The sequence below is a fragment of the Leptodactylus fuscus genome, chromosome 2 (genome assembly GCF_031893055.1).
Source record: "Leptodactylus fuscus isolate aLepFus1 chromosome 2, aLepFus1.hap2, whole genome shotgun sequence".
In the NCBI taxonomy this organism is placed as follows: Eukaryota; Metazoa; Chordata; class Amphibia; order Anura; family Leptodactylidae; genus Leptodactylus; species Leptodactylus fuscus.
In genome coordinates, this window is record NC_134266.1 from 21,529,152 (window position 1) to 21,543,568 (window position 14,417).

Here is a 14,417-nt window from a genome sequence, read left to right on the forward strand (position 1 = left end):
CCCCGCCTCTTCTGCTTCGACGTCACCAAAACATCGTCTGCTTATTTTTGTCTCAGCTTCTTTGTGCTACAGTAACCCCGCCCACCTTCTGTCATTGGTCAGCTCTAAAGACGACTGACAGCACGCTGGCCAATTAAACGACAGCTTGTTCCGAAACCCCGCCTATCTTTTTGCTCTTGCGGTAACCGTGTGTCAGTAGTGGCAGTGGCTGGCGGAGCCGGCAGGGGAGAGGGAGCTGCGCTGGGGGAGCTGGAGAGAGACGGCTACTGCGGGGGAAGGGATGCAGGGAGCCCGCCAGGAGATACCTGGCTGCAGGTAGGTGCTGCTCCTGCTGTGGTAGTGGTGAAGGATGAGGAGGAGGTGTAGTCTGTGTATTACATGGTGGACGTGACTGTCATACTGGATATATGGGGAGCTGTGTGCTGGTATGGAGGCAATGCTGGGGTCTGTATGGGAAGAGATCTGTCTAGTGTGCATATATACAGTATATATAGATAAACAGTGTTGCAATAATGTATATGCACTATTTATATTGTATATAGCACCAATATAACAATGTAAATATATATATATATATATATATATATATATATATATAATCTACATAGGTATATATCCTCATCGTAGGTGATATCTATATAATAGTATATGTATCGGGACATATGCAGTGTCATATATATATATATATATATATATATATATATATATATATATATATATATATATATATATTGCACCGCAATATATACGTATATGCTCTCTAGCTATCTGATACATATATATATATATATATATATATATATATATATATATATATATATATGTATGTGTCAGTCATCAAAGCCTGGCTTATTGGCTTATTTCCCCCCCACTTAGCATTGCACAGCCTTGTTAGTTCCAGCAGCCGACCCCCCAGCTCTGTATCCTCTCTCTCCCCCAACCCCTGGAGCTTGTACAATAATGCAGAGTGGCCTCCATTGCCTGCTGTTGGGCTCCTGTGCTTGCACTCTCTCCATAGGCTCCGCAGATGACCTGATCCGGCCTGTATATTGCAGAGATTGTCTCCATGTCTTCTCCATCCTTCCCTATGGCAGGCCTGAGCGGACCCTGGCACTGCCTGCTGTGATGGGGATCAGCGCTGATCATGACATTGCCTCCCTGTAGTGTAATAATTCCCTCCGGGGGGCGGGGGGGGGGGGGTTACTTTATTTCTGATGACCTTAAAAAAAAGAAGGTCAGTGGGGCAGAGGATGCTGCGGGGATTTTAGGGCCGCTCTGCCTTTCAATGGGCCTCTGCTGTGTATTTAACCCCTCGGAGTAGATGTAAACAGTGACACCTGTGCGGTGATGGACGAGCCCCTGAGTTATTATTACTGCTCTTGTTTATAGTCTTATGTATACTTTTACCAATGGTTTTGGTCTTTGCACAAGACTATGGCGGATTTGTTTCTTGAATCCTGAGTCGGGTTTCTTAAAGGGGTTTTATGGGAATTCTAAATAGATTTAAAGGAGCGAAGTTTGTGAACACTTCCGTTTGCTGGTAATGTTTGTTAGGATTTGCTCCTTGAAGGTTGATCTTGGATTGCTGTGTCATATCCACTAGGTATGTACAAGTGGGGGGTTCTGTTTACATCAGGATTGATTGGTCATGTCTGTTGTGTATGTTTACGTGTTCTCTGATCCGGATTGGTTGATGTGATGTTTAGTGCATACGAACTGACTGAATGGACTCGAGGCAGATTTTACCATTCACCTCTTATAAGTCACTCGTCAGGGGAGATAAATTTCTGCCCGAAACGGTTTACCTATTCTCAATGATTTTTATTTATTTTTTTTTCTCATATATTCCATCTGTGTCTTTCAAAATTTATTCGTGTTTTGAGTTGACTGCCAAAAAACCCCCTTGTGATTTGTAATTTTTTTTGGTTTTGTGTTATGGGATCGGCATGGGCCATTAAAGGGGTTTTCTGGCTGCAATGCCCCAGGATAGGTCATCCATACCTGATTCTTGGGGGGTCTCACACTTGGATCCTACACAGATCAGATGTTTCAGAATCTATTGCTGTGGACTGGGAGCAGAAGCAATCTGATCCTATTTAAAGGGGTGGTCTGGGCTTATCCTATCCTTAGGAAATACCTGATTGGAGTGGTGGCCCTTGGACTGATCGGCTGTACAGACCTCCATCCTATACACAATGTAGGACTGGAAGCAGAAAGCTCCATCCCCTGTTTGTTGTCCAAGTGCCATCACTTCAGCTCAATGAAGTCCCTGACTTAATCCCGGACAACCCCTTTAAGTAATAGGAGTTGAGTTGCCGTCCTGTCCACTGTATAGTGAAATAGCATCTGACTGCTCGGCTCCCCGTCCACTGCTTTAGTTTCCATTGCCCAATGGCTTCTGGGATAGCTGATCTGTGTGGGGTCAGGATCCTGTGGATTGGGCATCAGTATGAAACATGCATTTGGGGCAGGAAAACCCCTTTAATAACCAGTGGTAATCCAGCACGTGCTCACGCATCAACCTCTTGTACGTTTACCTCGGTCCCTGGAGCTTTACTTATAGTATCTCTGCTGCAGCTTTATCCCATTTACGTGAATTTGAAGAAGCGGCGACTAAGTAGACAGACGAGAATCTGAAGCTTGCTTGTGGGTTTTCACGTACATATCCCATTTGACGCATAAATGTCGTGTAAAGCAATTTTGCGCTTTTCATTTGCAGCGTTGCTGGGATTATTGGTTAGGGACGGAGGTTTTGTGGACTGTAGTGATAGCAAATCCTTCTCTTCCTGGATCCGTATCGCTCTGATTTGCCGTGACCGCTTTGGTTATTGTGTTACAAAGAGGGTCATTCTTGAGCTTCACCGGCATCTGTGCTGCTGCTTTGTGTCCGGGCACTCGCTGTGCTCCGTTACTCTGTGTTCTAGGTCATTCCCCGGACTGAGGGTGAAGAGGTTGTTTGTAAATGCACATCCAGCTATTCTAGGCCAAGTGATGCCAGGACGCCACGTGACGCTGGGCATAGGCTGGGCGTCCGCGTTGTGGTGATCTGACCTGCCGGACTAGGAGGATTGTCTGCATTGATTGCAGTCATTACCAGACTAGAAAGTGACGATCACCTTTTATAATTCAGGTGACTCTCTATGTGGGTGTGATCTCTACCCCGCTGGCAGGTGGCGCTGTTTTCAGCGGGACATAATTGCTTGTATGATATGATAAGTAGTTACAGTATAAGCATACGGTTTTGTTCTTTTCCTTTTATTTGTCGTTAGGATAATTGGTTACTTAATTATCGGCAGATGTTCTTTTCATTATATTTTCATTTGGTTACTTTTCCGCTACTATTTGCTTTTCTTTATTGGCGTCTATTCTCACTGTGCTTGAGTGACAGTTTATTAGAAGACTTATTCATGCGATTGTTTAAGAAGGGCCCTTATAAGTGTGTGTGTGTGTGTGTGTATATATATATATATATATATATATATATATATATATATATATATACACATATCCGCACTATACTATATATTTTTGTCCTTTAGAATTTCCCTAAAGGGGAGGAACTAAAGTAGTGCTCATCCTGAGCTCCCTGGTTCAATAATGGAATGTTCAAACTGGTTTAATCATATTGGTTTTTAGATTGCCAGCAAATTACGGTATTTTTTTTTTTTTTTTTTTTTTAGATAATCTAGAGATAAAAATGTAATCCTACAGGGTGTTTTAAGAATTTAGATATTCCAGGTAATTATTGTTGTTTAATGTATGATGTTGACTAGGCCATGCATGGATGTCATGTCACCAGACCCAGCATATCACCCCAGCCCTGCAGATAGATAGGTTACTATCACCAGAACCAGCATATCACCCCAGCCCTGCAGATAGATAGGTTACTGTCACCAGAACCAGCATATCACCCCAGCCCTGCAGATAGATAGGTTAGTGTAACCAGAACCAGCATATCACCCCAGCCCTGCAGATAGATAGGTTACTGTCACCAGAACCAGCATATCACCCCAGCCCTGCAGATAGATAGGTTAGTGTCACCAGAACCAGCATATCACCCCAGTCCTGCAGATAGATAGGTTACTGTCACCAGAACCAGCATATCACCCCAGCCCTGCAGATAGGTTACTGTCACCAGAACCAGCATATCACCCCAGCCCTGCAGATAGATAGGTTAGTGTCACCAGAACCAGCATATCACCCCAGCCCTGCAGATAGATAGGTTAGTGTCACCAGAACCAGCATATCACCCCAGCCCTGCAGATAGATAGGTTACTGTCACCAGAACCAGCATATCACCCCAGCCCTGCAGATAGATAGGTTAGTGTCACCAGAACCAGCATATCACCCCAGCCCTGCAGATAGATAGGTTAGTGTCACCAGAACCAGCATATCACCCCAGCCCTGCAGATAGATAGGTTACTGTCACCAGAACCAGCATATCACCCCAGCCCTGCAGATAGATAGGTTACTGTCACCAGAACCAGCATATCACCCCAGTCCTGAAGATAGATAGGTTAGTGTCACCAGAACCAGCATATCACCCCAGCCCTGCAGATAGATAGGTTAGTGTCACCAGAACCAGCATATCACCCCAGCCCTGCAGATAGATAGGTTACTGTCACCAGAACCAGCATATCACCCCAGCCCTGCAGATAGATAGGTTAGTGTCACCAGAACCAGCATATCACCCCAGCCCTGCAGATAGATAGGTTACTGTCACCAGAACCAGTATATCACCCCAGCCCTGCAGATAGATAGGTTACTGTCACCAGAACCAGCATATCACCCCAGCCCTGCAGATAGATAGGTTAGTGTCACCAGAACCAGCATATCACCTCTGGGATGAGTTTTAGTGACTCGCCCTTTTACACGGGCCAGAAAGTATTGACCACACTCCATTGTGATATTTGGTGCAAGATTAAGTTCTTTAAGTAATACAATGTGAGTTAAAAGCTTGCAGGCAGTAAGAATATAGTCAAGTAGTAAACTCCATCTGGAGACGCCAAGTCTTGTATCCTGGCAGTAGCTTTTTTTTTTTTTTTTTCAAACTCCGATTTTCATTGAGACAGGTCGCTATTCCTGAACCAAACATTGGGGATGAAGTTTGCTGCTTGTCTATAGGCTTACTATCTGTGAGCTTTTATTGTAACCCGTGCCGAGCCTCTGAGTCGCTCCTTCTCTCCTGTGTTCCCTGCTAGTTACCTGTATTATGGGGCAAACTTTACTATATGCGTTCTTCCAGCCTCCATACCTGTGAGCAACTTGGGGACCAGTTGCTGATCGTGTTTCCCGGCTGTTTCTGACTCTGGACTACCTGTGATTTTTGACAAATAGAACCACCGAGGACATACCGAAGTGTCCAAACCCTCCCTGGAGATCCCCTTTAAATACGCGCGTGCCTTAGTAGACCCCCGTTGCTTCCTTCCTTCCTTCTGCAGAACTGTCAATTGCGCAATGCGTTAAAAATAGTTATTTTCCACCTTCCTTTTTGTTGAGATGGAATATGTCGAAAATGTATTTCTAAATTCATGAAAATTCCTTTTAAGTCGCGATGTATGTGTTTGTAGCTGAAGATTTGGGATTGCACATTGCCAGGCTTTAGTCTTTGACAAGTCCTTTTAGCTTCTGATGGCGCAAATGTCTTCTGTGAAATCGTGTGAGTCGAATTTTGTAATTTAAAAGCCCGATATTTTTTTTTTTTTCATGTCTTCTGGTAAAGTGCTGGGTGTGGGGTCTAGACACATGTCTGGGGTCATTTCTACATTTAGTTTTTGTCTGGGGAGGGGGCTGAGCCATCCATCAGTGTTCTGTCTCCTTTTCCTGCTCTGGTCTGCCGCATACATTAACCATGACCCCAATTCCCCTCCGTACGACCATATATGGCGTGTACGATTTTCTGCCCGCTCTCCAGGTTCTAGTGGTACTTGACAAATTGTATTGTCCTGCGCTCCCTCCTTCATTACGCATGACAATATTCAGGGCTGTCATTGCTGAGTAAATAGCAGGGTGGATCAGTTAATTGCCCTCTGTTATCTGCCGCTTCTGTGTACTAATCAAGAGTCCATTGAATGCCGCCTGCGAGTAGATTCGGCTTCACGCGCTGCTTCTCTCAATTTATTATATGGCGGATTTTGGCTCTAAGCTTTCACAAAGGATATTCAGTGATGGTTCGTTTTTGATTAAATTGCTTTAATTTAAATTGGGTATTCTTTTTATTTTTAATTGGTAGATGATTTTTTTTTTTCTTCCACAACTAGAAGTAGAAAGAAAGAAGAAAATCAAATAAAAAAAAAAATAAATAAAAAAATAAACTTGCTGTTTTATTCTACCCAAGTTCCCCTGTTGGTTTCTGCTTTGTGGTCCCGATTCTGTGACCTGCAAACTTGCTGAGCAGTGTCTGAACAGGAGCAAAGGCGTAAATAAAATGAACCACATGGACAACTTCTTTAAGCCGGGTTCTCACGTTACGGAAACGCAACGTTTTGGCTGTGACTGACATTAAAGGGATCCTATCATCGGATACCCTTTTTTTCTGACTAACACGTAGAAATAGTCTTAAGAAAGGCTACTCTTCTCCTAGCTTTTAGATGTCTTCTCCGTGCCGCCGTTCGGTAGAAATCCAGGTTTTCTTTGGTATGCAAATGAGTTCTCTTGCAGCACTGGGGGCGGGCCCCAATGCTGCGAGAGAACTCTGCAGCGATGCCTCTTCTTCTGGAACAGCCTCTCCCTGTGCTGCCTTCCATTCTGGGTTTCAATCTTCTAGGCCTCGGACAGAGCTGACTGTGCATACCCGGCCCACAAGAAAATGGCCGCTTACTCAGTAAGCTGGTGTAAGCGGACATTTTCTTGTGGGCCAGGCATGCGCAGTCTGCTCTGTCTGAGGCCTAGAAGATTGAAACCCAGAACGGAAGAAGGCACAGGCAGAGGCCGTTCCAGAAGAAGAGGTGTCGCTGGAGAGTTCTCTTGCAGCATTGGGGCCCGCCCCCAGTGCTGTTTGAGCGCTGGGGCCTGCCCCCCCCCCCCCCCCCCCCCCCCGTGTTGCAAGAGAACTCCTTTGCATACCGAAGAAAACCGGGATTTCTACCAGATGGCGGTGCGGAGAAGACATCTAAAGGTAGAAGACAAATATCCTTTCTTAAAGGCTATTCCTATGTGTTAGGGAGAAAAAAAGGGAATCCAATTATAGGATCCCTTTTAAAGTTAGTTGCAAATGACCGTTTGCTAACCGGCTGTCATGAATAAAAGCATAGGGGGCACACGGATGTCACGTGTGCAGGCCCTGCTTCCGTGGCCCCTTTCATCTAATGCAGGACCACAAAATCAGACTGAAATAGGACCTGTACTATATTTTGCGGTCCGGGCTGTCAACCTGCACACGTGACGTGTAATTCATGGTCCTGTGTAGGGACCCATAGAAATAAATGGGTCAGTGTGCTCTCTGAGAGACCCATATAACACACTAGCCATTCATACGGTCGGGTGCAGGGGGTCTTAGATTGACATTTCTTAGGCCAGTCTTCATTTCCCAACAGGCACAAGATGCATCAGAATTACTAAAGGGCTCCGACTTCTTAGGTCTAGTTCACACGGGGCAAAATGGTCAGGATTTTGACGCGGAATCTGCATCAAAATCCAGATCCAAAAACCGCCTCCCATTGAAATCAACGGGAGCCGGTCATTTCCTTTTTTCCGGGAGCGGTTTGTTCATCGAAAAAAGAAGCGAGCTGCCCTTTTTTCAGGTGCGGTGTCTGCCTCGCGACACCACCCTCCGGACTGGGCCCATTCATTTGGGCCTGTTCCAGAGCGGAAAGCCGTGACTGGATGCCAGTGCACTGCACCGGCATCCCGTCGCGGCAGCTGCGACGGAATCTGTTCACGCGGAACCCCGTGTGAACTAGTTTTTATTCTTATGCATATGGATATGCTTGAGGGCTCAAATCTATATAAGTCAGTGATATAACTTATACCAGTTTTTAGGTTTGCGTTATAGTAGATGTGACTGGTCAGGGCGTCCCTACCCCGGCCCACCTATATGCATGCCCTACTCTGCCCACTCTCCTAGAACATGTAGTCTGGAGCAGAACCTTAGATGCGCTTAGTTTCTAGATGCAGGATTAGTAAATCTGGACATATGTACTAAAATTTGGTACAATATAGTACTTAGGCAAGGTTCACACTAGTGTCAGCTTGGCCGTTGTTCTGATCAGATCAAAAAACGGTGATTATGGTATCCTGTCATAAACTTTCTCTGTTGGCTGGAGGATTGTGAGGAGAACACGGGCGGGGGAACTTATCTGTGATGTATTTGTTCAGGGAAATTCTTTGTGTCTATAAATGGGATTTATAGAAGGGTAAACCTGTCCTTCCAGCTGCCGGAGTTTACTGATATGTGTGAAAGTATCCGCAGCTTATCGGAGCTGGAGATATTAGTTATTGGGCAGGGTGTGGTTTCTACTACGGCCTTGTTTTTTGGCGGACTGGTAACCTAGAAGTCTATTGGAGACGTCCAGCTTTGTCGCCTTAGTAAGCATTAGGGTAAGTTCACACGGGGTTTTTTGGACTGGAACTTGAGCCGGAAGCCACATCAGGTTCCGGTGCAAGGTATGGGTAGCTGCGACTGGATGGCGGTGCGGTGCATCGGCATCCAGTCATGTACTCCGCTCCGGATTAGGCCCAAATGAATGGTCCTAGTCGGGAGGAGGGAGTGTCTTCAGGCGGATGTCGCGAGGCAAATCCGCCTGAAAGAATGAACAAACGGCTCCCTGAAAAAAGAACTGACCGGCTCCCATTGAAATCAATGGGATTCGTCTTTTTGGTCAGGATTTTGAGGCGGATAAGGACCAAAAATCCCCGTGTGAACTTACCCTAAGTCTCTTGGAGACATCCAGCTACATCTCCTCAGTAGGGGCCAGCAGATGTTTGATAGGGCCGCATGGGGTAGGCGCTACATTTGGTGGTTGCATAACTTTTTGTTGCAGGTTTTTGTACATAGTGGGGTTTATTTTATTAATTTTTCCCTGTTCTTGGCTGATCTTATTGGTCGAATTGTTGTAATGGAGTCCTAAATTCTATTTTTTGTTTTTATGGTACCTCTGGTTGAAGTAAATTTAGAGAACTTATGTGAACCCTGATCCTCTTATGTTTTTGTTGCCTGATGTGACTGCCCGAGGACTCTGACCATGACAAGTGTCAGCAGATCTCATTGTCCGGGAGAAGGCTGTATCTTGCTGTAGGGTTTCTATCTTTGCATATAACCAGAAGACGCCTTCTCCATCCCGCCTGGTGGAGTTCCTTTGTTATCCACACGTATCATTATCCACATGTCTATACACCCCCCCCCCCCTCCTGTTATATAGCGCGACACATGCCGGGTTATTAGTTTGCTCTCGCAGTCTTTGACTCCCCTTGATTTCTGAACATAAAGGTGAAAAAATGTAATTTATTTAATCCCTTTTTATTCCCCGTAGACTTCGGCTCGGCGGGGGGCGTCACGCGGAGGAGACGGGGGATTTTGACATTTCATATCAATAAATGATGGTGACACCTGCGTTCAGACAATGGCTCCCGGCCGGATGAATAAACATAAGTCTTATTTTACAGCTTCTTATACTTATCACTGCTGGGATTGCGAGTTCTCAGATCCTTGGAAGACGAGCGAAAAGAACTTCTGAGATGTGACTGCTGGTGACTTCTTATTTTTGGGCTATTTTTAGTGCACTGTTTGTGGTGTAAATATCCCAGTTTTACGTTCTTTGGATTAGTTTGGAACCTTCTGTATACATAATTTTGTATTGCTTTTGTCTTCCGAGGCTTTGTCTCACCTCATTCTGGGTTTTCCACCACTTTTGATGTCAGAGCTCCTTTATAATTCGGCGGGATATTTTGGTGACTATTTAGAAATGTCATGGGTTCTGTTGAAGTCATAACGTCGGTGTGAATAGAGACCTAAGGGGTGTAAGAATACTTAGATATGTATAACCATAGAATATTCCACGAATGTATGACCGATAGGCGTCCGATCAGAAATGTGTGTTTGATAATATATGGGAACTCCATTCCCGACAAATTTTTTCAGTTCCATTGATGGTATCGCATCTATCGAGATGGGAATATGAGGATTTAAAAGGTTAATGTTTCTTAGGTAAGTCCCACCATGGTTGGTGAGCTGCTTCTGTAACCTCTGTAGTCTTGGACAGAATCTTGTGCGGCCGTCTCTTTATAGAAATGAACGTAATGGGGTTAAACACACAAGAATTTGACTGTGAGATCTGACTACAAAGTGTTTGTTTGTCTGTTACTATGGAGACACATACGTTGATACGGTTTAGAATTATCGAAACAATATTATATTTGTTTCTGAGGAGGACAAGGCTTTTAGTTGTTTAAAGACGTACTCTGATTCCTTTGCCTATACGTTGCACCCTTAATGTAGAGCAGGGGTGGGCAATTAATTTTACCATGGGGCCACATGAGAAATTGTAACGGTTCTAGAGGGCCATGCGCGTTGCGGCAAATTTAGCTCCACCCACTTCTCCGCTGACTCCGCCCATTCTCAATAATTTTTTTCCATGTGCCCCACAAAGTAAAATCCTCCTACCGTCACCCGTACATTATTCATCCCCACATTTCCCAGACGGTCATTTCCCTGCAAATGTCCCACAGTATTAAGCCCCTCTCCTGGTGCCCCAGTATAAACCAGTAGAAACTAGAGGGGACATTAAACTGGGGCAGCTGGAGGGAGACATTAAACTGGGGGCAACTAGAGGCAGACATGTCCCCCTCCAGCTACCCCCCACGGTTTAATATCCTCCTCCAGCTGCCCCAGTTTAATGTCGCCCTCCATCTGCCCCTTAGTTTAATGTCCATCCTATATGTGCATTAAGTTTAACTGCCCCCCCTATATCTGCCCCTAGTCCTCCCTCTTGCTCACACATGCTGCCTCTTCTCTCTTTATCATCCAGCAGCCTCCATTGCCAGCAGCTTGCAGAAAGCACAGTCCCATGTGGCTCCGCCCACTAATGAGTCATAGCCTATCCTGGTGATAGGCTGTGATGACATCATCACAGGTCCTTGAAAATCCTTCCACTACGTATGCGAGCCAGATAGAGGCAGTCAGAGGGCCGGATGTGTCCCGCGGGCCGCACATTGCCCAGGTCTGATGTAGAGGATACTTATTTATACCGGTTTTATGTTATGTGCCACTTATGGCTTGTCTGCCATGATACCACTGACTTTCCAGAGACGGGGTGGAATTTCATCCCCCTCTCCTCTTCAGCCTGTCTGCCATGGCTCCTGCTTGTGATTGGGTATTCTGTCAGCTCTTACAAGCAGAAGGCAGTGTAAAGCTACTTTTCATAGGAATACACCGGAGGCTCTGCACACAGGACAGACATATAGAAGAGGCAGGGTAGTGTTATAATCATCTATAGCTAATCATTTTGTTTCCTACTGCAGTATATTGGTACACATTTGGTTGCATAGACGTTGTATACAGCACTCTCTGCATGAAGATGCACAAGAAGGGATGAGTTTGTTGGAAGGTTCAGTATCTGTGAGCTGCCAGAAGATTGAATAGGTGATCAGAGGAGACTGTCTGTAATGAACATGGTCCAAATATACAAACAAAAAAATAAATCTTGCTGCGGCTCTTTAAACTGTCACCACTAGGGGCAGCTGTGTAAACTTGTAGAATGCGCCCACTAGTGGCAGCTGCAGGGAGCTCAGGACGTTTTGGGCTTCCAACCGTTATAGACACTACATAACGAATCTGTATAGGATGTTAGAAACACTAGACGTACTTATACTTGCCTTTTCGTTCTTATCTGAAAGAAGTAAGATCTTGGGTAACCCTTCATGTATTCCGAGGACATGTTCGGTGCTTCCAGGCTAGACCTTTAGACCTTTGTTGGTCGCATTACGTGGCAGGGTGATGTCATGACTGTAATTGATGGTAAGATCAGAGAGATCCCTCCTCGGTATTACTCTGCAGAAATTGCCGGTGTGTATGACGCATCAGACGTGTTGAGCTTCTCCAGCCCGGTAGTCGTGGTGTTCAGTCTCCTTGCCATGTCTGCTTATTATGTTTGTGCTCCAGGAGTGACAACAGAGGGTTTTCTGCCGATTCTGCATTTTTAAAAATTTTTTTTTTGCAGAATATTAGTGTAATTTTTGTAAGGTGTTATTCTTTTATTGCGCTTGTTCTTGTCATCAAGGTCTGCGTTTGTATTTTACGCCTTTTATTTAACACGTATATCACACTTTTTGTTTTTTTTAATGCAGTTTTCCCCTCTGTCCTCACTGTCTATAAGGCCTTAAGCTGTATTTGCACAAAAGACTTTCACATCAGCTGAGACTGTATTCACGCAAACGGGATCATTGCCATGCACCAGAAAGCGTCTGCACCATAGATTAGTCCCATTGGTTTGTATGTGCGGATTCATGACAGGAATTGGATTGTCTGCCTCGGATATCTAAGGCCTGGTTCACATCTCTGTTTGGGGCGTCCGCTTAGGGACGGAATGCCGAACGCGGTTGGCTAGTAAACCACATGGACCCCATAGACTGTAATGGGTCCGTGTGTCTTCTGCACGGCGTTCGCAAGAATCATGCGGAGAGAAAAGTGCTGTTTATGCTTTTTAATACATTCGATATTCCGATTGGGGGTCCCCAAGTAAACTCCACGAATGGAATACTGAATGCAGATGTGAACCGGGCCTAACATGGATTCTCTTGAAAAATTTGTGAATGATATTACCAAGCCTGTGTGAACATGCTCTAAGGCCTCCTGCCCATGACCGCAAATGGTCTATGGTTCGGTCAAGACGGCGTGGATGATGCCAATCCATATCTTCTGTGGTTTTCACTCATCTATAGGTTGAAGTTAATTTACGGACAGATACAGGAGCTGCTGTGTGTATGGGCCCATAGAAATGTATGGGTCCGTACTTTTATTCGCAGTTGTGGATAAAATGTTGTGAGGCCTAAGGACGCATGGACACGTGTGTGTGTGTGTGTGTGTGTGTGTGTGTGTGTGTGTGTTTTTATTTATTTATTTTTTTTTTTTTTTTTAAGGTCTATCTAATACGAATGCCACTGTGTGTTAAAAAAATAAAAAATAAAAATAAAAAAATATATATTTACAAAAATAAATTATGCCACTCTCTCCATTAGACAACTACATCCTCAATATATAAACCTGAATGCACGCTTAACTGTAAATCCTTACGCTTACCAAACCTTGTCCTGCTCACTCAGCTGATGCGTTGTTGCATTGCAACTGTATAGTAAAGAACAGTCCTCCTGGAACCATTAAAGGGGAGAGATTTTAGCCACTACCCTGAAGCCCGTGACCTGTTTTCTGTGTCCTTTTCATGGTCCCCTACCCCAGCAGCTAGGTCTTTCCTCCATTGCTATGCCACATAATTGCACTTTTGTTACCTTGTCTACATAGGCACGTAATCTAAACATATAGGCGATGTGCTGTGAGATAAACCAATTCTTGCCGCATCCCGCAGGCTCCTTCTTCAGGCTGTGGAGTCAGATGCTCGTACAGTAACGTGATCAATATCTGTGACTGTGCCCCATCTGCTACATTGTTCTTGTACATCTGACAATCTCGACGCTCTCCATCATCGCAGTAATCAGCATTATTATCCAATATCAGCGGCAATCACACCACGCTTGTTCAGCTGCATGAAAAGGCCCCCGGCTGTTATCTGCTTCTGAGCCGAGACCCCACATGTGCAATCCTAGCAAATAATAAATGGAGGGAATGAGGAAAAAAACTCTATATATTTTTGTTTTGAAAAGCTCCTTTCTGTTACTAAAAAAAAAAGAAAAAAAAAAAGAAAAATTAAATAAAATTGAGGGCAAAGCAGGACACAGCGAACAAACGCTGCAGGGAAATTCTGCAATGTGTTCCTCTGCAAGTCCCTGCAGCAAAAAAAAAAAACATGCAAGATTTCAATGGTGTGTTAGTGATATTGGGAAAGTCTTGCACTGCCAGTCAGATGACCGTGAGGGTTCATGAGCGTGTCATGGGGAACTGGCTAGGATTGGGAATCGCCCTCAGGATACTTGACTTTTAATTTGCAGAGTGGTTTAAAGGGATTTTCCCCAGACTAATATATTGATTACTTGACCTGGTCATCAATATGGGGGTCCCTATCGATCAGCTGTGTGAAGGGAATGTAGTATTTGGGTGACCGTTGCAGCCAGTTTACTGAATACCAAGCACAACACCCTATGTTGTACAGTGGTCGTACTTGGTATTTCAACTCAGCCCCATTCGCTTGAATGGGACTGAGCTACACATCACCCACTTGGCGAATGAACATGACATCCACAGCCAGCGAAACAGAATGGCCATCACCAGAGGGTTGCTGCTACTTCATTCAGTTGATCTCTGGAGGTCT

General features: G+C 44.8%; 1 protein-coding gene across 2 annotated transcripts in view; it reads left to right on the top strand.

Moving 5' to 3' along the window:
• Positions 1-221: 221 nt before the first annotated feature.
• Positions 222-14,417, top strand: part of TIAM1 (TIAM Rac1 associated GEF 1) — a 216,644-nt gene continuing 202,448 nt past the window's right edge. Inside the window, exon 1 of one of the 2 annotated variants that reach the window (XM_075263432.1) lies at positions 222-315. The gene's annotated coding sequence lies outside the window, so the exon portion shown is untranslated. The remainder of the gene's footprint in view (positions 316-14,417) is intronic. The other variant, XM_075263435.1, reaches the window with a different exon arrangement.